Source organism: Parambassis ranga, chromosome 2 (genome assembly GCF_900634625.1).
Source record: "Parambassis ranga chromosome 2, fParRan2.1, whole genome shotgun sequence".
NCBI classification, from domain to species: Eukaryota; Metazoa; Chordata; class Actinopteri; family Ambassidae; genus Parambassis; species Parambassis ranga.
Window position 1 is genome coordinate 10,850,250 of NC_041023.1, and position 23,596 is coordinate 10,873,845.

The 23,596-nt window shown below is 41.0% G+C and overlaps 1 protein-coding gene across 1 annotated transcript in view; it reads right to left on the minus strand.

Moving 5' to 3' along the window:
* Positions 1 to 23,596, minus strand: part of atxn1a (ataxin 1a) — a 70,619-nt gene that overhangs the window by 19,568 nt on the left and 27,455 nt on the right. Inside the window, 1 exon segment of the mRNA XM_028424334.1 lies at positions 4,163 to 4,279. The gene's annotated coding sequence lies outside the window, so the exon portion shown is untranslated.

The following is a 23,596-nucleotide window of genomic DNA, read 5'->3' on the forward strand; positions in this document are numbered from 1 at the left end:
CAGAACGGAAGAAAAAGAACATGCAGGAGCATATTTTTGTAATGGTGCCTGCATGTGTCCACATCTAGGACAGAGCGCCACACTGCTGTGTTCGCTGAAGGTGAACTGCCCTGCCGTAATGGGCATAGGCTGGCAGACTGGCACTAATTGGCATGAATGGGCATGACGGCAGGCATTGTGTGGATGAAGAAGAGGTGAGCGACTGCTCAGCATGTGTCCTTGTCTGTGAATAATGCGTTCCACCTTTTCAAAGGCACATGGACTAAAATGTCAGACAAGCAGCAGCACTAGTTGAGCACACATTCATCAAAGCTTTCTGCTCTATACAAACACACATCCTGCACCCCTGAGACTCAACAGGACACACATGCTGTACACAGCGGAGCCATACAGACCTTAACCATCATCCAAACAAACAAATTCCACAGCCAGGCATACACATAATACACATAACACAATAGCAACGCACTCCACAGGTGTCTGCATGCTGCCCAGCAGCATCCTAGCTCCTATGGCCAAAAGCAGCATGAAAAACACAACATTGAACTTTGATAAAAACACTCAAACCCAAATGAATGTCCTTTTTTGCTACTGTATACAGCCCCGATGAACCAGAAATGCTGACTGATGTCAGGCTTTCAGAAGAGAATATGCTGCATAATGTTTCATTTTCTAAATCTGTGGTGGGCTGAAAACACATGTGACAAAGGACAGTGGTGATATTTTTATGTATGAAACACCAGAATATGGCTTTATTGTTGTGCACAAATACACACAACACAGCTCTAACAGCTACATTTTTGTTTGTATTAAGAAGATTCTGTTAAAACATCACACACACACACACACACACACACACACACACACACACACTAAGTCTAAGGGAACAGACAGACTGACCACACACGCTTGGTGCTGCTTGCTTCACTTGTCCAACTAATCTGTCACTTTCTGTCAACATCACTTTCAGTGGTTTTGATGCATGCATACACACGAGGAAAGACAAGCAAAACTTCTTCATGTAGGATTTTTTTTCCCTACCTGTTTTCTTTTGCTACATGTTTTAGATGCTGTAGCTTGGCAACACATGCACACAGTGGTCTTTTGAATAGCTGTGTGCATCCTCATGACCCTGACCCCATTTCAGTGCCAAACCCAATCTTTGCTTAGAGGACCACATAGTTTGACTGCGGTTATGTAAGGCTTTGCAGTGGCAGAGACAAATAGAGGGAGGTCACTGGGAGGAGAAGGAGAGCATGAGGTGTAAAAAAAATTAAGGAGAAGCAGCAAGAAGATGAGAGGCAGTGATGGTGACCTTGCAGCAGCACTGCAATGAGATGGAACAACAAAGATAGAGAGACGGAGGTATATCAAGAAAAAGACTTAGGAGATAGCAGCTTATAGAAGTCATGTAGACAGCCTACCCCTCCTTAGGCAATTGAATGCTGTGTGTGTGTCTGTGTGAGTGAGTGATGGTGAAACTCTGGCTTTGGGCCTCAGGGCATTATGTAGTACTAGAATCTCTCTTTTGAGACTTCACTTAGCCTCTCTCTTCTCTGTGTGTGTGCATGATGAGAGAAAGAGCGGAGAGAAAGAGAAAAACAGAGGGACTTAAAAAAAGCAGCAAAAAACTCAGCAGTTGGTAAATGATGTCATCTAAATGTGAACTCTGTTGCACATGTTGTATATGTTCACTTAAAGCCTAAGGTAAACATTTCATTTAAAGGATACAGTCTTAGTTAATGTAGGGGTTTGGTTTAGCGTGTAGCCATTGCGGTTAAGTCAACGCATTGTCCTCCTAAATGACAAAAACAAGTTTGTATGTCTGTGTGTGTGTTTCAAGAGGACAGCATAATGGAATGCCTCAGTTCAAGACTTGCCAAGAGCACTTTTCCCATACGCTGGAGAGCCAAGACTTCCCCAACCAGCCAAGAATAGCACCAACTCTCTCTCTCTCTCTCTGTCTCTCCATTTCACTCTCACCCACACTGACACAAACACACAACCACTCACACTTTCTTTACAGTTTGGATTCAAGGAAAAAAGGTGATAGTGTGAAGGAGGAAAGAACAGCCCTGCACACTTAAATCAGCACCTCGAAAGTGACAGAAGAGGGCAAAAGATCAAGGGCATTTTCTGAATGACTACACTGCTGAACGTTCTGAACAAATGTTTTTGATCAACATGACACTAAAAGATTAAAGCAAACTTTAATTAACTAAGAGACACATAGAAAGAGTAAGACAGCACTACAGAGACATTCCAGTGGGGAAAATACAGCACTGCTCCCTGTGAGGTAAATGGGTTTGCTCTTTCTATGATTGTGTACGGATGTGAGCCTGTGTACACTTAAACAAGCAATAAGCAGGCAGATAAAGATGAGTACCAGAGTGCACTCTCTACTTACACACCACAAAACCAAATGTTGAGGAAGCAGAACAACAAGAAGCAGGATGATTTTCACTGCTGAAACATGGACATACTGTACTAAGAAACAGTCCCAGTGATGACAGGTCATCACAAAGAATGTTTCTCACAAAAGACATAAAGGAGACTTTCAACCAATAACATTATTCTTATATATTAAAGGATTGGATGAATAAATACTACACATTGGAAGTCATCTCCTTATTTAAACTGCATCCTCCTGAAAACAAATTGCAACATCCCATATTATAGGTCCCTTTTCAACAAAGTCACACTTGTTAACAGACTGTCTACTTAACTCGTGGTTAACCTAAGCATGCACATCATTTTAACCTGTGAATGCCTCCCCCGAAGCACAGTTTTTGGTGTATTGGCTTATTTCTCAGCACAGGAGGTTGCTGCTTGGTTTCTGGACACATTAGGGACAAGTAACTGATGACTGATGACTAATTATTATTATATTATAGTTGGACAGTGTTGCCCTCACAATTAGTAACACAGTTACTTTAACCATGAATATTGCACACTTTGTGTTCCTGGTAGTGGTCAGTCTTCCATCTGTACTATTTGTACAGCGGCACACTTAAGGTAATGGGCCAATTACAATGCACACTCAAAAACCTGGAGGTCCGTTTTGAGCTGGGGGAGGTTACGATCTTAACTTCTTATTCCTATTGATTCTTGTTACTCACAAGAAAAAATGCCTTAGAGTGATTAGAGTGGCAATGCATGATCAAATAGAAGACGTGAGTTAAAAACCTTGACCTCACACGTAAAATATCTGTGAACAAGATAATGACCAGCAGCTATAAAGGTGCTATTCTGCAGCTCAGCCTGAGATCTTACAACACTTTCCCATGAAGAAAGCATAAAGCGAATTCCTCTGGGAATCAATAACACCACAAAAAGTGCTATTTACTTGTGCTGAAAGTCATTCTGAGAAAAATCAAAGTGGCTGCAGTTGGTAGTTTTCTGGTAATTTGATTTGTTGGAAAGAACAATCTAGATACACAAACACAGACATAGAAAATAAATATAAACAAAGACATAAACCAGAATACATTTTATCTTCCTCCAGCCTTACAGGGACATTATTTATAGGGTGTTTTTCCACTATCATGTAGCCAATAAGGTTTCCATTCTTGCAAGCAGACCCCTCACTAACTGTTTCCTGAAGGTGTTATGCATATTCTCTGTTGCAGAGCTCAGATGCCTCATGAACAAACACACTGTCACTAGGCAGACCAGGTGTTCTGTACCCTACTAATTCTCATCTCCAATCACAGTGGAGGTATAGGAAACAAGCTTATTTGGCTCTACCTCTTTGTTACCAGGCTACAGGGAGGGAAACCTTAGTTCACAAGTTGGCACTTTACACAGTGTAACACTGTACCTAAAATGTATCTGTGCAGCGTGTGCAGTGTGACAGGTTTATCAGCAAAATGAGGCTCTGTGCTATGGAGAAAATACCAGGCTGGAAAGTCCTTGCTGCCAGAACTAATAAAGTCAAATTGAACATGACAGTCAGACTAACAGCATTTAGGTTTGGGATAGCAATGTGATAGCAGTTTGTCAGTAATGATTCTGCATTAAGCAGTGATGCACTCTCTTGCAGCCTCTGCAAACATAACACACAGCAGGTCGCTATGAAAACCAGCTTACATAACATAAAGCAACTGAATCTTTTAAACAAGTACTATGGTGCAGCACATATTATCAGAGGAGATATTCTCACCTCATTCAATTCAGCTCCTCCAGACCGCCCTGGTTTGTCAGCAGGTGGTGGTACAGCCCATGGAGAGGGTTCCAGACTATCCCAGAATGCAGTGTGTTGACTCAGGGACTCAGCATCCTTAGTGAATCAAAACAACAAAAAAAATGCTATAATCTTCCCTGCAATTCTGAGTGTAATATCCTCAATCACATGGCAGAATACACTGATACACACTGTGTGAGCATCCAAACGATTATATGAAAATGTCAAGGGTTTTAACAGTGGTACAAATACATATTATCATTATGAACAGGCCTGTCATGAAAAAAAAATGAGCAGACCCACACACTGTAATACACACAGGCTGATTGTTGACAGTGTGCACACACTCTATGGGACTAAGTAGGCAGGTTGTGTTAGAATGACAGGGATGTTCTTGGGATATAAGACACATGTTCCCTGCTGTTAGTCGCAGTGTGTGTGTGTGTGTGTTTGTGGGATGCCAAACATCCTACTGACCCACTTCTTTCATGTGTGACAAGACAACAAGAAAAGAGGTGGGAGTAAGTGTGTTCTCAGCTGTGTAGCTGCAGGAGAGTTTTACAGCACCGTAAAGGGAAGGTGAGATGGGATTTGCTTGATACATTACTGATAGTGAAATATGCCATACAGACTTCTTATGTTATACAAGGCAGCTCTAGTACACAGAGGATGAAGAGCTATGGTAACTATGAAATATATGAATGAGAAAGGTTTAGAGAGTAACAGAGAAAATGAATATCAGTTCAACATGAGAAAATCAATAGGATTCCATGGTGAGCTGTAGTACAGATCAAAGTTTAAACATGCATGTACACATCAAAGTAGCTACGAACAGAGTGCTAACTAAAGAGTAATGTGTGTATGTAAGGAGGACAGAGAGGAAGGGGGGGAAATAGATTAGGTAGAGTAAATAGAGTACTGAGGCCATGGATTAGCAAACACCAACCAGCAAAGGAATCCATCAATAGGTATTAAAAAGACAATTAAGAAACAGGGACAGCAATAGAAAGTGAGAAATAGAAAAAAAATACTAAAAGTGAAAAAAATTAGTGGAGAGGTGGCAGAGGTGACGAAAAAAGGAAGACAGATGGAGAGAAGAGGGAGGACAGAGAGGTAGAGCAGACAGAAAGGCAATAGAGAGAGAGAGAGAGAGAGAGAGAGAGAGAAACAGATGGTGGCAGAGAAGAGGCAGATAGAAACTCACTGGGAAGACAACACTGGCACAGTCAGTGAGGCACAGCAGGGAGTATGGAAAGCTGAAAAATGTCAGGATGAGAAGCAGGGCAAAGCAGGACTGAGAGTGCCAGTTTAATTCCAAAAGTCTAACAAATTTGAGGGAGAACCCGAATGTATATCTAACAGAAGTTTCTGCTGTAGAATCTGTCTTCTCACAAGCTACCAGCACTCTCTTCCTTCCCCCTTCCATATCAGACTCACTTGGTGATTGATAAGGGCCCTAAATAAAGTGTGTTACTCAGGAGGCATACATAATGCTCACCTGTCCCTGTTCTTGTTGGTTATAAAAGAAAACAGAAACTGAATCACACAATCGCACAACAGAGATACAAATCCAAATGCATTGTAGCACCTATTACAGCTAGTGCACAACTGGGTAGAGGTGCTGTGCAAAATGATATGGACATTCAACAGCTTGAAGCAGGGCAGCTGGACATGTTAGAGTTTTTTGTATATGAAGATGTTCAGTTCTAAACTGATTATTGAAAAAAAATACACACTATTATGTATTAATTTGTACATTTACAAGGTTTTTACTACTAGTCCTGTATGGCTAACACTTGTTAGCCATACACACTAAACTAAAGACACTTTGTCCCAATCCATCTTGTCCAATCCAGAAATCAGGCAGGCTATAATAGTCAGGAGTGGTTCGGTGTAAACCACATTAAGCAAGCAGCTGATTGAATTGCAAAGTACAGTGCTACAGTACAAACACACACAGCAGGCCAGTGACTAGTGACCAGATTCAGTGGTTACTTAATATTTTTGACGTTTGAATTAAATACTGAATGAAAGGGAGCTGCTGGAACAGGCTGAGATGGTAGAAGTTCAGACAGGAGGCACATCAGAAAAAAAAGGAAATCAGTCCATGTCCATTCGGGTAACATGTTTGCTATTAGGCACCAGAGGAAATAAATTACCTGTGACTCCTGAAAAAGAATACTGATAGTAAAGTTGGTGATTTGTTTGTCTAGTATAAAAGAGCCCACAGCTTTTTGTCTGGAATGTCAAGTGTTGGCTCAAGAGACCAAACGTGTAGGTCGTGCACTTTTGTCGCAGTGGATAAAAAATTCTGCAGGTATGAGTGGTGATCTAGCCCAAAGGCGATGACAGTCAATATGTCTGACAAATGTTTTCTGCACTTGACTACTTGCTGGCATGATTGCACCACGAATACTTTGGTCCACTCAACCATCACTTCATCTGTTTAAGTGCCTGCATTCTTCCCATTCTCTCCCCACCAAGTGTATCAGAAAAATGTTGTCCACCCACAATTACCATGGCTGCTGCCAAACCCTTTGCCTTCCGTAAAAAGTGTGGTGTTTTTTTTTTGTTTAACCACAAGCACTGGCTTCAGAGAGAGGCTCACATCAGCAAAAGCTATACCCAGCCATACATCTGAAGGTTGCACTCCCTACAGAAAGTTGAGATTTTGAACAATTTAATGTTCAGAATTAAATACGGACGATAAAAACATGACTTGACAAATCATTCACAGATGTACGACTTCAAAGTCTACATTTCTGCTCTTAATACCTGTATAAATAAATAAAATGTCAAAGCCTTAGGCATTCATTTTCTCTTTCCACTGAGACCAATTACATTTGTTGTAGTACACAGTGCATCATTTGTCATAATCATGGCACAAAATCAACACTCAAAGGAACACATAGACAGAATACTTTGGGAGCTGACGTAGTGTCTGACAGCTGCTTGGTTGATAGAGGCAAAAGAATGCACCAAGTCTTTTTTCTGTATGTGTGTGTGTGAGAGTGTGTGAGTGTGGGCCAAGTGACTGACCATCTCTGTAATGTAAGGGAAATGCCTTCCTTAACCACAGCCCCACTTTCCTACACTCAAACAGCCTTGCCATACCACAAGTGAGGGATCAGCCCTCTGAAGGTTTAAGGTACTCAGAGCTGGAATGTTATCTTGGTTGCGCACATGTCTGCAAAGACCAGTGTCCTTCACTAATCACCACCCTTTTACCTACCATTCCACACTGTGTTATTGAGAGCATGTATGTGGCAGAAGTGTCAGAACTGAGTGCCAAAAACAAAAATTCTTGTTTCAGGCCTGGACTATTTTTAATGCGCAATTATTTCTGGAAGGGAGGAAAAAAAGAAAGAATGATCATAAGCCAAAAAGCAAATACAAATCATTCAACAAAGAAAAACATAAGAGAGAGGCATTTCCAGGTTTACTCTTGTTTACTCTCCCTCCAATTTACAGCCTTCCCTGCTTAGAAGCCTTACAGTCTACAGGAACAGTAGTGCTACAAGATGGCTAAGGGCAATGTACAACCCACCTCAGATAGTTTAACCGACGGAGGTCAAAGTCCTCACCCACACTGTTAAATAAGAACTGATTTAATGTAAAGTATTATGGTAGTGGGTGTATTAAAATCAAAAACACTGTGTATACAATAAAATGGATAAAAGTTGCAGTTGTGCAGTAAGCTCGTATTTCGCTGAAGTTGACTGAATGCTAACAAGGACAAAAACAAGACAAAAAGCAGAGCTGCTGTTGAGTGAAAATGAATGTTAAAAATTGGTCAGCTCATTTATTTTTTGCTGTGCCTCACATGGGTTGAACTGCTTAGTCACAGCAGGGATTATAACTTTAAAACTCTCACTTTAAAAAAGACAAACACTACATGTTCAAAGTTTTACTCATTAATCAAGAACTTAAACCCTGATTAAATGACAGAGGTGGCAGTTTCTTTCTGATTTTACTTGCCCCACATAGATCTGGTGTTCTGTCTTCAGCTTCATTTCTGTGTGGAACACACACATGTATACAAACACACACAAACACAAAGCACAGGCATTCATTTGCCCCAAATAAAGACAATGGAGTAAGACAAATCCATGGTTGTGTGTGTGTGTATAAGCTTCTGCGTGAAGAGGGCATGCTGAGGGAATAGGAAGCATGCTTTCTGTGCCAACCTTCTCCTTGGCAGTCAAACAAGGACACACACACACACACATACACACACAGTACTGAGCGTTTTTAATTGGCCCCTGATTTGCCAGTTAGTGTTCTTGCCACTCTCTTCACCTCACTGTGTTGGCCCCATGCCCCAGAGCCTGGCAAAGGCACAGCTGGACAAGAGAATGTGTGCATGTGTGTGTGTCATCCTGCAGTAATTAGTTTCACTACTGTTTGTGCCTCTTCATGTGTGTTGATTTTGGAAGGTGTCATTTCAAACTAATACACTTGACATTTTGGGGAAGCTCAGTTTCAAGGTCAGACTGCAGAAAGTGCTTCATTCCCTGTGCTGGAATTTTATCATCTCTTCAGGTTTTGACTTTTGTCACAAAAACAGGTGTATTTTTGTTGTGCATTATAGATGAAGCCGAACACAGCACTGCAGGTGTTGTGAGCCTGATCCTTTGTTTTACACCAGCTGCCACACAGGTGAGTCAAATAGAAGTGTCACTTTGTGGCAGGGGTGCCAGTAAATTGTTTATCTCCTCCTCCTCGAGTCAATGAACATCAGAGATCGGCAGTGGTAGCAGATGTACCAGCACACATTGTGAACTTGTACAACAGAGTCTACTAATACATTCTGTAGTTTCTTTTGTTCTTCTAAATGACATGATACAAAGCACTTGCTGTGTAGCTGCTTCAGAGGTGCTGCTCTGAAGCTTCCGAAGCACGATCATTACTACTGACTGTTTAATGTGTGACTGTGTGCAACCACATGAGTGTGCTACAGAGCATTGCAGGAGAAATAATTAAAAAAATAAAGACAACCTTGAGTTCAGTTGTAGTTGTGTCTGGGAAATATCTAGTCTGTGCAATAATGTAGATGATGTGTGTAAGATTTATGTGTTTGATATCAGAAGAAGATTGCATCCTCTAATGTAATATCCTGCAAAGCAATGACAATCAAAACTCATTCCTCTTGCACTGTGCTCGCACTCAGACAACCACAGACAGACACACATCTACAAGCAAACCAAGGTCAAAACAAAGAGGATGAGATAAGTGTATGGTGAGTGGTGTATATGTGTGTGTGTGATGACATCATTACTAGAGCAGAGCACTCTATAACTGATTGATGGAGAGGGTTGTTATGGTCGACTGCTGTGAGCTCACTGCTCGGCAACCAGACAATTGGACCTTGCAACTGGGTATGTCTCTGTGTGTGTGTCTGTGTGTGTGTGTGTGATCCAAGTCCTGAGGCTCACCGTGTGAAGCAGTGAATAGGAAGGATACATTAGCCATTTGTTGCATAAGCAAGTTTGTGACATAATTGCGTGTTGTCAAAACATTAATTATTATAATGACTAAGAAGTAAGCAGTAATTGGAAAATGTCCATAAATCCTTGTAAAATAGTTACACACACATATTTCTGTAATCACATCGATCACAAAAAACCTTCTGTATAAACTGTAGCTTTGCAACTTTGGCTTGTAAGAAGATAGTCCATTCAGCCTCTCACATGTGCCCTATTGGGTTGCCAGTCTCACACATGCACACGTACACACTAACATGCTTCTCAGATGACCACCCATTGAGAAGAGACACAATACTACCATCTCGTCACACAAAATACAATCGTGGCTCAGCCTTCTCTGATATCAGCTGTGCAACCAAAACTTATCAGCAGGCTTCAAACAGAACGAGACAGTCTGAGAGGCTCACAGGAAATGTTAATGATTAAAGTTAACAAGGCTAGAAAAACAAAACAGGTATTATTTAGCACTTTTTATGAGCAAATGTGTCAAAGAAAGTTCCCACTGTATCACAGCTGCAAACATATGTCGGGGCATATACTTTTTCTTACACTTTTTACTTCTTCAAGTAAAAATGTGCATTATTTCTGACTGCAGGGGCAGATCTTTTAGATTTCAGATATACTGCCACCAGTAGAGATTGGATGCTGATGTGTATAAACAATGCTGGTACTCAATGGCACCTTTTTGGCTGTCTCCAGCATCAGCTGCAGGTGCTCACTGTGTAGTTCATTGATTGAAGGCTCAATGCCAAGATCTGGAGGGTTATTTCCACTGAGATCACATATTATAAAATGAAAAATCTAGCAGGTAAAATTATGAAGTCTCTTGCCTAATTTATAAATGGAGCAGCTGTACAGAGTTACAGACTGACCATCCAATAAGAAAAGGTCACAAGTTAATACAAGGGTTATATATCATTTATAAGAGAAAGAGCAATAACTCTTTTTCTTTCCCTCAACATAAACTTTAATAATGTGGGTGGTAACCAAATCTCCATTTCAGTCTGCGGTGGAGGTGAAAATATCAAATGTAGTCAAAGTGGGATTTAAGCATACAACACCGCCACAGAATGAAAACAGAATATCTTTGAACCCCAAACAGATAAAATAAAGGCAGAAATGAAAAAAAACACTGTGACAGATGAGGGTGCAGTGATAGCAGAAGGAATAAATAAAAGACAGACACGAAGCACAAGGAAAGAAATGAAGAGGCAAGGCTGAATATGATAAAGGAAAAAAGACCTTGTCTGAGTCTCTCTCCCTCTTATTCTAAGATCTTCAAAGAGTAATGCAGCACTCTTGAGACACTGCTACCAACACTGATGGGACACACACATACACACACACACTCGTATACTCAACTGGGAGACCAGTTCTGCACTACCCTCTGAACTAAAGTAATGATAGAGTAGAAGCTCAGACAGACTGATGAGAGGAGAGAAAGCAGCTGAGTCAGAGAGAACCGAGAATGTAAAAGGAAGGAGATTAGAGAAACTGTATTAGGTGTATAAATCACAATATATATTATACTAATGTATAGAAAAATGGGGAAATTAATACTGCTTTGTCGTCACACCATCTTCTGGCAAATGCATGACATCTTTACTTATAGTATTATTTCTACTATCAATTATTTCCTGTTACTTTCCAATGAAGCTTAAGCACAATAAAGACACATGAAGACAACCTTCTCAGTATCTTTTTATCCAGGGAGAAAATTCAGAATCTAACCCAAAATCGCTGCTGTTCATCTCACAGCTTAGAAGATGAGTCTCACTCGGCAGCATGAAAATGTGTATTGCATATCACTTATCTGCACGGCTGATAAAGTTGGTCTCATTATTTGCTGTGGTTGTTAATGCGGCCGCTTGCTAGTCTAGGGAAATAATATTCTTGCATGCCTTGTTAACTCTGTTTCTCTTCAGTTCTCACACCCGCCCTAATTTTTCTTTTGTCTGCGCCTTTCTCTCCACAAACTGCCTCTTTTTTCCTCCATGTATTTTCACTGTCATTCAAGCTCTTTGTATCTCACTCTGCCTGTAGGAATCTTGCTCTTCCTCATTTGACCCTGCTCACCTTCACCCTTTCCTGCCCACCCTTGTGGATTCCTCAATACTGTGATCCTCACAGTCAATTTACTCACATATGGCCTCTATGAACTTTTGTCAAATGAGCACTTGAAAAGCATCTGACAGCTATCCAGCTCCTCTATGCTCAACTGGTTATCTGACTGAGTGTTGATGTTATAGCAAGTTATTGAACAAATAACCTCAAGAAGAATTTTCCTCCATCACAAATGATAATGACTGATACCCTAAACCCAATAGCAAGGTGCCAGCTACCAAAACAAAATGAATCTACTCACAGTCTGTAGATCAAGATGAATGCAGAGGCACATTAATGAACATGATAGAGTGTGTGTTCTGTTCAGCAGTCACACACTGAGCCACATCTAATAATAACCCTGCTGTTTTTGACAATGTGTGTGTGTGTGTGTGTGTGTGTACAGTTCAAATGTAAATGCAGAAGAGATTTGCATACACGCACTCACACTGGCTGGTGCTTTTCCTGCTGCGTGGGATTGTGAGTGGGTGTGTGATTTGACATCACTCTAACCATATATTTATGGTGCTACTCACAATCACAGGACAGTTCACTCACACAGCATAAGCTCATGTTCCAACTGATGCAAAACATTTTACACTTTTTTGTCCCCTCAGCAGGTAAAGTGCAGACAATTAATAAAATGTATCATGGCTCAGTTCCATTTACTGTAAAAGAAAAACTCCTTATTCTATGCCAGATAATAATAATAATAATGCATTGGCACTCTGGCGCTTATATTGAGATGCATTATTCTTTCACACCACATTCACACAGTGGCAGTGGTAAGCTACCAGTGGTAGCCACAGCTCCCCAGGGGGAGACTGACGGAGACATAGCTGCCAAGGTGCGCCTACGGCCTCTCCGACCACCGCCGATTCATTTGCATTCAGTGAGTGCACTGGAGGCAATGCGGGTAAAGTGCCTTGGCCAAGGAAACACAACAATGACTAGGGAGGAGCTGGGGTCGAACCACCGACCTTCCAGTTATTGGACAACCCTGCTCTACCACTGAGCCACTGCTGCCAGATATCCATAAATGGCTTTTGCACAGCAGACATTTTGAGTTGTCATAGAAGGAAAGGCACAGGTGCTACTGAAGGTGTCCTATGTATGATATTACGCCATCATGGTCTATACCACAACGCTGGAACCAATTTAGCCATCATTCATTTTGCTATATAGCAGATATAGCTTGGAAAAACCACCCATCCTTACAGAGGTTTGCTTTAAGAAATACTGATTATAGTTTCTGTTTCTTACAACTTAACTGTGTAAATGACACATTATTACACTCACATTGTCAAATTATTGCTATTGCAATAATAATAGGTAATTTGTCATATAACAAACCATATGGCATCATTTTTGCAATCTCCTTATATATTATCCATGTATTTTTAAGCTGATCACTGTGCAGTATTTTATAAATATTTACACATGACAGTTATGACATGCTCTTGTTTATCAAAGGGCATATCATCGTTGGGTTTCAAGATCTGAGTGCTTAATATGTGTAATGGACTAGCTTCTGTGCGTGTGTGAGTGGGACAGGATGACATCATTACTATGACTGGGCGCTGGCTGATGGAAGGTCATCATGGCTTCCTGCCACGAGCTAGTTTATAGGCCTGTGAGAGACTGAGAACACCACTCTGTGTGTGTGTGTGTGTGTGTGTGTGTGTGTGTGTCTTCATTGGTATAGTGGGGATATTTTATTCAGTTCATAAACATAATGTACATCCACATAACTTCACTCTTTCTTCCATGTGAAAGTCAGCACTACAGTTCCTCCTTCCATGTCATTCACTTTTTCCAACATTCCTAATTGTAATTTTCATCGTTTGTCTGTATAAGTAATGAAAAATCTATGTTAATATATTATATAGGCCTCTTTAATCTTCACTCTAAGAATAAGTAACTGTACAAAGGCCACTGTTAAGAGACTTGATAAAAAATTGAATGAAGTAAAACATCCAAAATAATCATGATTTTTGTCTTAATCTTCATCTTATTCCCTTTTTATCCTCCCACTGACTTAGTCTAAATGTTTCCTTTCCTATCTCCCACAGACCATTAGTATTTTCCTTCCTCTCCCTCCTCCATTCAAGTCCTCCTTTCACAACTTTCCCCCCCTCCTTCATTTGCGCTTATTTTAAAATCCACTCTCACCGTTCTTTTACCTCTCTGTGCCGCTGCGACACACCCTCCTTCCTGCCTGATTTTTCTTCAAGGTCTACTGTTCAGTAGTTTGATGAGGTAATCCCACTAACAGTTATAAAGCCTCCCCACACCTGTACACACTCTTTGTGACCATATACAATGGGATCATAAAGCTGACACTGCTGTCATTCAGACTTATAGTGCTGGGCAAAAAGACACCCAGAGATAAAGCAGTGAGTAACAGTGTGTGTGTGTGTGTGTGTGTGTGTGTGTGTGTGTGTGTGGGCTGAGGGCTAGAGCACAGAGGGGAGTCACTACAGCTATTTATTGCAGGAAATTCAATGAAGGGAAAACTCAAGTGTTTGACTGGAGGGACTTTCCTATATGCTCCATTCACTACTAGTAGAACAACTTCACTTTATCTGTGTGTGTGTGTGTGTGTGTGTTTAGGGGATTCCGCAGTTTGCTCTGCTTAGTGTCTCATTACATCATCACATGGTGCTTTGGGCTTGCTCACACACAAAATACATACACAGGCACAAACCCAGACAGAGATAAAGTACGTGTGCGTGCATGTGTCAGTGTGGATATACTGTAATGAAGTCGTATGATTGCAGGGGCACACTGGTTACTTCCCAAGATACAAGCTTTTATAACATAGTCCAACATGATTTTTTTAACGCTTGTTAATGCATGAGTGACTGCTTTACTGTGGCATTCTGCAGTCCCTTAATTCAGAAGAATAAACTGCTCCTATTTTTGTTGCTATGGATTACCAAGAAGAACTATGTGAAAGAAAATGTCTAGTGAAGTTTTTTTAATCATATCCACAAGTCCATAATGAATTTAACACTTTCAGGAATACATGATGTCAAATGTTAAATCTGTTGTAATGACCAACTCCTTACATTGCATCCCACAATTGAACTTCTCCAATTCCAAATGCTGGATGGCAAGCATGCAGAAGACATTGTTGTACCACTTCTAGTGTAGTCTTAAGTATGGAACAAAAGCAACCTGCATCAGAGCTTTGAAGGATGCAGAGCCAAAACTACAGCCTGCCACAAAGGAATGAAATGTGCTTGACAAAGGTCAAGACACACACACACACACACACACACACACACACACACACACACACACACACACACACACACACACACACACACACACACACACACACACACACACACACACACACACACACACACACACACACACACATGGTACATGCACACAAACCTGTTCTATGTCCACATGGCTGAACAGGTCACACTCCTGAGTCCTACTACTGACTAGTTATAGACAGCAGGATTATAATATGAAGCTTGGCACAAAAACATGCACTGACAATGTCCAGAAAGGATGGGCCTGCTGGAAAACAAAAAAGAAGAATAAGAGAAGAGACCAGGAAGATAAACAGAAAAAAACAGACCAAAAAAAAACGCAAAGTCAAACTAAAAAGTTACAGAAAAGAAAGAAGTGACTTAAAGACACCAGAGACGCAGATAAAAAGTAAACAAAGTGATGCTGAGATAAAACAGAGAAGCCAGTTGTGCAGACAGAAACACAGACAAAAGCAGCAGGAGAGCTACAGAAAACAGGGCTCACTACACACTCTTTGCTACATCACTGTGTGCTGATTTTAGATAAACTGACAACACAAAACTCTAAAATACAGTTAGCAAGACTATGCACATACCGCACTGTGTTATTGCTCTCACCCAGTGATTCACTTATTTAAGAGAGAATTTGATATGATGCATGTTGTTTCATGTTCCATGTAATTTACTCTCAGATGTGGTCTAAAATGCTAATGAAGCCTAATTCTGAGGCTGTACATCCAACTCATTTAAATCAAGCAGACAATGCAAATTTTTAGTAAGACTATAAATACCCACAATTTGAATTTGTGTTGCTATACTAATCTCTAACTGCAAACTAGCATGTTACACTTTTAACTAGCTATAAATGTGTCCAACTGACTGTACAGCTGTTTCAGAGGCTGACAGCCTGTTTGACTGAACAGCTGTGTAACTCAGTGCACAGCTGTATGACTGGCTAACAGACAAATTTATTATCCGTCTCACTGGCTGGCTGCCTGGCCAGCTGTCTTGTGAACTGATCAAGGTATCTAACTGGCTGGCTGGAAGTTTGCTGACTGAATAAAAGGGGGAGAGTTGTGCAATGCAGTGCCTAATAAAGCAACTCGAAGTGTCTCTAAACAAGACGAGAATCTCAGTTTGTCTCTATGTCAGTTTATGGAGAGACTAGATGTCTATATCTATGTGTTGACTTGCTGTATCTGTAGGGAATGACTGAATGTGTGTTGTTTCAGGGAGGGGGCCTGTTGCTCTCTGCTGTTATACAATTCATATTGTATAACAACTGGCAGTGTGTGGGTGGCTCCCGCCATCTGGAGAGATGCAACCCCATATCGTGCCTGACGCTACACGCTGTATGTTTGTGTGACTGTGTGTGAGTGTGTGTGTACAAGCTAGTGTTTGTGTCCACCCTGCAGCTACAAATAGATACAGCATCATCTACAATAGTTAGCCTCCTGGGTACATGTACATGGAAGGTAACAATCCTGTCTATTGAAGTTGATGTTTTAAATACTGATTTTTTAAATTTTCTTTACTCTTAATAACACAGCAGTGTTGTAGAAATGCATGCCTAAATAATTAAACACACATACACACAGTTTATTAAACCTTTTTGTCCTCTGAGATTTCGACAGCTGACAGTGAGGACCTTATTATCTGGCTTAGCAGGAGACAAAGTCTCACTGTAGTCCTGGGTCTCCACAGAGATGGACTTAACCAAACAAACAACGTCTTGGAACTTGTCGTCCACAAATAAACAATGACACACTCGCAGGAAGACATACAGTGCACACACACACACAAGGTAAATATGATGCTAAGAGAATACACTCCATCAGTTCCAAGCCAGTGCTCAACTGTTGCTATGGAGAGGAAAAGCATGGCTTTCTAGTCTATTTTAAGGTAACTGGTGTTGTTTTTTTCTCTGCATATATCACAGTCAAACAAACTGTGATAGCAAGCATTGCCACTACACTGTATCTGTATGGCAACTGTGGGATGGTTTTTAATTACCAGACTTCATTATTTGCCCTCCCTGCTGCTACTGATCTGAAAGTAATCAGTCTGCCAAAATGGAAAGAAGAACATCTGACGGCAAATCGTTCAAAACGCTCAAATTATCAGCAGAATTGTTATGATCACAATATGAAGACAATCATGCATGCATTAGAGCAAACAACCCAAGACAATGATGCATACATTCATGCATATACAAACCCAGTGGCACACATTTCCTTCTAAAAGTGACAGCCAAATATAAAAGCTATGAATTATAGCAAAAATCATCCACATCACATGGCCACATTACTTTTCGCTCAATTTGTTTACATGTAGTACAAGTATGTGGACAGACTGTGTGGGGTGTGTGTCTGAGCATGTGTGTTCTTGTGTTTTTTTGTTTTTTTTTAATGTCTCAAGGTGAATGTGTAAGATCCACACAGCAAGCGAGGTGTTACATTGCCTCTGTTTTTAGCACGACTTCACACCTCTAGAGGAAATCAGTAGAGCTCACATCCTGCTCGCTGCAATAGTGAATCCCAAGTTTCCTTCTGCAGCCATCACCTACTTCACTGCAGATCATTATTTCCTGTCACTTTTACAACTGCGGTGTTCCTGTGGTTGATAGATTTGTCAACACTGTTAGCCTTAGAAGGAAGAATTACTTAATATACATGGGTTATTTTGATGCCATGAACATTTTAGTAATATCTGATAACAGTACATTTCTGAACAATCAGCACACAAAATGTTTTCACGTTCTCTTGAAAGCCACAACAATGCATTACAGATACAGACCTACCAGAGCATTGAAAAGCAGCAAAAAAGTGTGAAATATGTGGATATGAAATAATGAACAAAAATATCTGCCCTCAATGTGAAGTTATCTAAAAAGAGGAAATGGAAAGCATCACTACATTTCTTGTGCATCACACATGCAGGTGTTTCTCATGCATGGAACTGTTAGTGAAATAATTAGAAAGAAGACATCTCACAATTTAATTTGTACCTGCGAACTACATTAAATGTGTGGCTTGTGTTATATCCCATTAAGCACATTTCATGAAATAAAAATATTGACTAACATATTTGTCTCAGTGTAGTAATGCAGTGTAATAGTTATGCTTGAGTCACAAATTTATCTGCAATTTGTCACAGTCATTTGTACACTGCCATAATTTCCTGTTTGTTTGCCTCAGGATTACCATCGTCACTAGGCTAATGGCAGCTCTGCTTGCGCACAGTCCATTAATGCTCATGGAAGACTAAAATCTGGGTAACACCCAGATTCTCATAGAGCACACAGGAAGACCATCGCTGTTGTTACGTCATATTTCATCCTCAATACTTCCCCTCACTCCCTAACCCTAAACAGGAAATAGTTCCAACATAAATCCCTGGGGCCTATGTAATGAGGCATGTAGTGTTCTTTACAAGTGTGGGTGTGTGTGTGCTTGTTCAAGGCTTACATGCTCTTCGATGTGTCTCTTATTTAACTTGCTTCTGTGCAGATTCACACACATGTACACACAGGTCTGAAAAGGTTATGGGAAAGAGCCTGTGGCTGCAATACGAGTAGGGAGTGAATGAACGAGAGAAGTGAAGGAATCAAAAGAAGACAAAGCACACAGGCTGTAAAACATCCATACATGCATATAAACTGCACATACAACTGGTTTGATTTCATATCCGGCTGTTGTGTTACTGAAAATCAGGCTGCTCTGGATTAGATTTGACTAGACAAGAATTTCACTGGAGAGCTTGAGCCAATGGAAAAATACCAGGGAGGGGACTCATAAATAACTGGACCAATGACAGCTCATATCAATATTGAAAAGCAGAGAGGACAGAGGAAGCAGTGGTAGAGAAGCAGAAGAAACATGGGGAGAGAGATGGGAGCAAAAGCAGCAAAAGCCCTTCAATCCTTTAGATACATTTACTGGCTGATTGATTATTTAATTAATTGTTATATGTATTAAAAACATTTGTGTCTACCTTAGTGAGATCTGAAGGTGAGGAAGCAGCTCGGTGTCTGGTTTGTCTGTGCTTGGCTATGGACAGCAATGACAGATGGGTAATACACTAATGTAAAAACAAATATCACTATTTCACTTGTGCTAAGTATGAAAAAATCCAGAAAAGTTCCAGGTTCTTGTAAAAGAAACAAGGATTATAAGTTACATTTTTACAAACAATAAATGTACTACAAGTCTGAAGTGTGAGGAAAAAACATCTACACCCCTCCAGGTTGACATTTCTTTCATTTTCTTTCAGGTTTAAACATCAGCAAAAGGACAGAGTTGCAGCTTTATGACATGCTCAACATAGTGTTCATTCCCTGTAGAGCCAGGCTGGTTATTAGTGCACCATTTATCAACTCCTGTCATAAGAAACAGAACAGAGACCTGTCTCAATGCCAACACTCAACCACAATGTCTTAGGTATTTAAACGAATTGGTGCTAGGTATTGATACATGACACTTGAAAACCATCTAGCCAATCACCCCACAAGCATCCTCACTGTGGAGCATTTAATGCAGAGGTCTGTGTGACAGGCTGAGGGAGAAAGCAGAGGGCACAGCCACTGTCAACGATAAGCTCTGGATGATAAACGACAGGGGTAAAGGAATGAATGTAAAAGTATTTTCCCCACTGTTTCCTACAATACATGCCTGAGGCTGCTGATCAGTTACTACAGGTGGGTGTTATGTGCTGTAGTTAACAGCTCACCCTGACCTCAGGTCAGCTGTCAAGACGTCTTATAGCAATAAAATATGTCTGTCTTTTTTGAGAGGAAACAAGTGAAACAAATGCATTTTGTTGTACATGTTTTAAACTGAACTTGCAGTCTGCCTCTGCTGTTGCAGAGCAGGGTGGAGCTGTTTGAAAGAAACACTACTGAGGGAGTTGGGAAGACAAGCGGCAGTAAATAATGACTGTCTCAATGCACAGGAGATTTTAGACATAGTAATAGCAGGCTGTAATATGGGCCAAATCTGTCCCCAAGGACAATAATGGATTAACCAACATCACTCAAGTCACACACACACACTGTACTACTGGTTCACAAATCAATCTGACCCTCCTCCCTGGTTATTTAATAGAAAGAGGGGGAAAAATGAAGGGACAAGGGAAGATAAGAGAGTATGTGTGAAAAAGAGGAATGCAGAGAGCTCTAAAGAGGGAAAGAGGAGAGAGAGGGAGAGAGAGAGAGAGAGAGAGATGAAGCAGAGGAAAGAGGACAGGCATTTCAATAATTCACAAACTCCTGCTTCATTTAGAAAAGAAACGGTGCCCACACTGGACCCGTGCGTCCACCACACATGCCACATCATCCACAGCATCCTCTGCTTGTGTTTACGGTATGTATGTGTGTGTGTGTGTGTGAGTGTACGTGTGCGTTTGTGTAAAAGGCTAAAAAGACAGTGTGACTGTGGGTGTCTGAGTGCAGCTCTACAGTCTAGCAGACATAGATTTCTATTAAAGGAGTAATGTAGACTCATTAGTAGAGCTGCTGCAGAGAGAGGAGAGGAGGAAAAGGGCTATGAAACAGAATACATTATATCTTTATATAATCACTCTTTCTTTCCATTCTGATTGACTGAGGGCATTTTCTTTGACAGTGACTAACAGGTACAGCACTACGCAAACATTTTAGGCACCATCGTGTACTACCATCAGAAAGCCTTCTGATTGGTCCCAAGTTAATCCTATATAGCAAAATAACTACTCTAAAAATGCAACTAGACTCCTAAAGAGCTGCAGTCAATTAGGACAGGTTTATATGAAAAGGAAAAATACAGAGATATAAAATGTGAAAAATGTTACAGTGATTTCATCATATATGTATATAAATTTACAGCTAATCAGGCTGCAGATCAACAGGACTAGATGGAGACTGATGACAAAGAACAGAAGTCATGCAGGAGGAGTATGTGTGTGTCAGTGTGTGTCAGTGTGTCTCTGTGTGTACGTGCAGCCACAACACATGCTGGTAGTTGTAATGATTTACGTGTGTCTGAGTGTGTGTGCTCTCGACGTTCACGGTGACCTGCAGCAGCAGGCATCTCTGTTATGTAATCCTTGCTGTCAAACACATTCACACACACACCTCCGCACAGGGAGCCACACACACATATATTGTGCAAACACACACACACTTCAAACAGCAATGAGAACACTCTGCATGTGATCTCTGCACAGTCAAGAAGGGAACAATTCTTCCTAGCAGGTAAATAACTAACTAGAGTAAATAGGTTCGAGTCCGAGGTCTGGGATGTTCCCACCACCATTTATACTAATAGCTAAATTATTTTAGTAATCCTCTCAGTCCTGGTATTTTTAAACCTGTGCACCAGTTGCCATCCTTTTTGATTGATCGGGATCAATACTGAATTTTTTAAAATTTTACAGAGGCTGTAGCTGGTTTTCTCTGCTGCTGGAACAGCATGTTTTTTCAGGGAAAAGTGCTTCTGTGCAGAATTTGTTGTCCTTGTTTGACTGTCAGTAATCATCCCTGTCAAAATTGATACTGCAAACATGATGGTCTACAAGGTGGAGTGTAAGGACAGGAATGTTGTCATTGAAAACTTAACCACAACTGCGTTCAATGTGCCCTAGAGAGGTAGTCTGTGATATGGTGAGTCATTTTTGCCACATATTGGAAACACAAACAATTGCTTGTTATTTAAATATTATTGGTAACAGTGAGCTACGCTTCCGCTTCAATGACTCTGTAATATTACTCCACTCTTCCTAGGATGACCCTCTCCCATTCTCACTCTCACTCACTTTTACACTGTCGCCTCCCTGCACCATCTCACTGCCTGCTAGATTTCAGAGCAACACTTCTCCTTAAGTGAGACTCATGTTATGTACATGTCAGACACACAATTATCTCTGTAGGAGTCCTGTCCATTACATTGCCAGACACTCATAATAATCGGAGCAAACAAATAGTATCAGATGACTGCACCCTGTGGGCACCCTGACTTATTAATGCCCCTCCCCATTCACTGTTTACTTTCATGCAACCTCCCACATGCCAGATAAACATAACCTTCAGTTATGTACAGTGGCAGATGCATCGCACTGTGCTGCTCCCTGATGTGTACAACATGCCCCCCCTCTTAGGTTATCACAACACTGTATGAAGCCTCAGAGAGCAGTACAGCAGCAGTAAATGCGAGATAGGCTGTCATATAAATGCATTCATGAAAGGTCTATAGATTTCAAGCTGACAAGGGCAATTTATTTGGTAAAATTATGAAAATATGCAAAGAAGTCTGTGCTTTTAATGCTGCCACGCCACACATACAGTACACCTATCAGACTGTCTTTCCTCAAAGTCAAAATCAGATTCAGCCTCATGCATACTTTTGCAAACCTAGTAGCCAATTAAAAGCACCCCTCAGTGTTTGCTCAGTCACCATTTCTGTCACGGAGGAGAATAAAGAATCAAATGCAGGGAAGAAAATGCAGCGTCGTGTTGTGGTTAACAGTTAAAGAATCGGGGGGGGGGGGGGGGGGGGGGTAGACAAGAGGGAGAGAGGGTATGGGAGGGAGAAGAGGGGGGGGTGCTGCAAAGAAAGACAATGAAAGGGAGAAAGAGAGAGCCGTGCAGAGACAAGCAAAGGGAAACTGACAGAGAAATAAGGACACATAACAAGATGAAAGGGAGAAAAATGAAGGGGAAGTTGACAAAGAGGTGAAAAAAAACGAACAAGATAACAAAGGCAACGAGGCTCAGAGCCGGAGGAACACGCACTGAGACAGAGAGATATGGAAAGAAAACAGTAGGTGAGAGAGTGGGCGGCAAGAACGATGGCACTTCATCATACAGCCTAGTTGTAAAAGCAATAAACTCTCTATAGGTCTCAGCATAAGGACTTCCCATGCGCCGCAAAGGCCATCCCCATTCATCTCACTAAAAGCTGAAGTTGCTGAAGTGAGCTCAACTGCTCCTGGGCAAAAGTGTTTGTCATCATGAACTCCTAACTACTTCAGAACATCCAGGCATAAGATCCATAAAAATAGCTGAGAATACGGTTCTTTTGAGCTGAGGGACCATTTGCTTTTGTTTTGTTAGTTTGTTTGTCTCGTCCTTTTACTTGTGAAAATAAATGAATCTGAATTTTAATCGTGTCTCGTTGTTGAAATGCAAACTTAAAGGTATAGAAAGTTTGGAGAAAGTCAGCCCAAAGCTCACAAATGTTCAAGATGTTATCAAGACATGAAATTAGTAGTTCCATGCCTGCACAGGTGACCACTGTGCCAAGAAACTGCATCTCCCATGACTGACAGTAAAGCCTGTGAATGATCTAACTTGCACAACTTCTCAATTACCTGTCTGCAGTTAACAATCACCATATGACGTGATTACTCTATGTCACCCACTTTCTTTCTCCACGCTCCTCTCAACTCCCTCCATCTCTTTGTGCACTTATATGTGGAAGTGTGATTGCATTAAGTTGCAGAAAGTGAGGGCATCCCTCAGGCCGCACTAATGTACAGAACAGAATGTACAGAGTATAGCAACTGTGAAGGAGAGCAGGAGA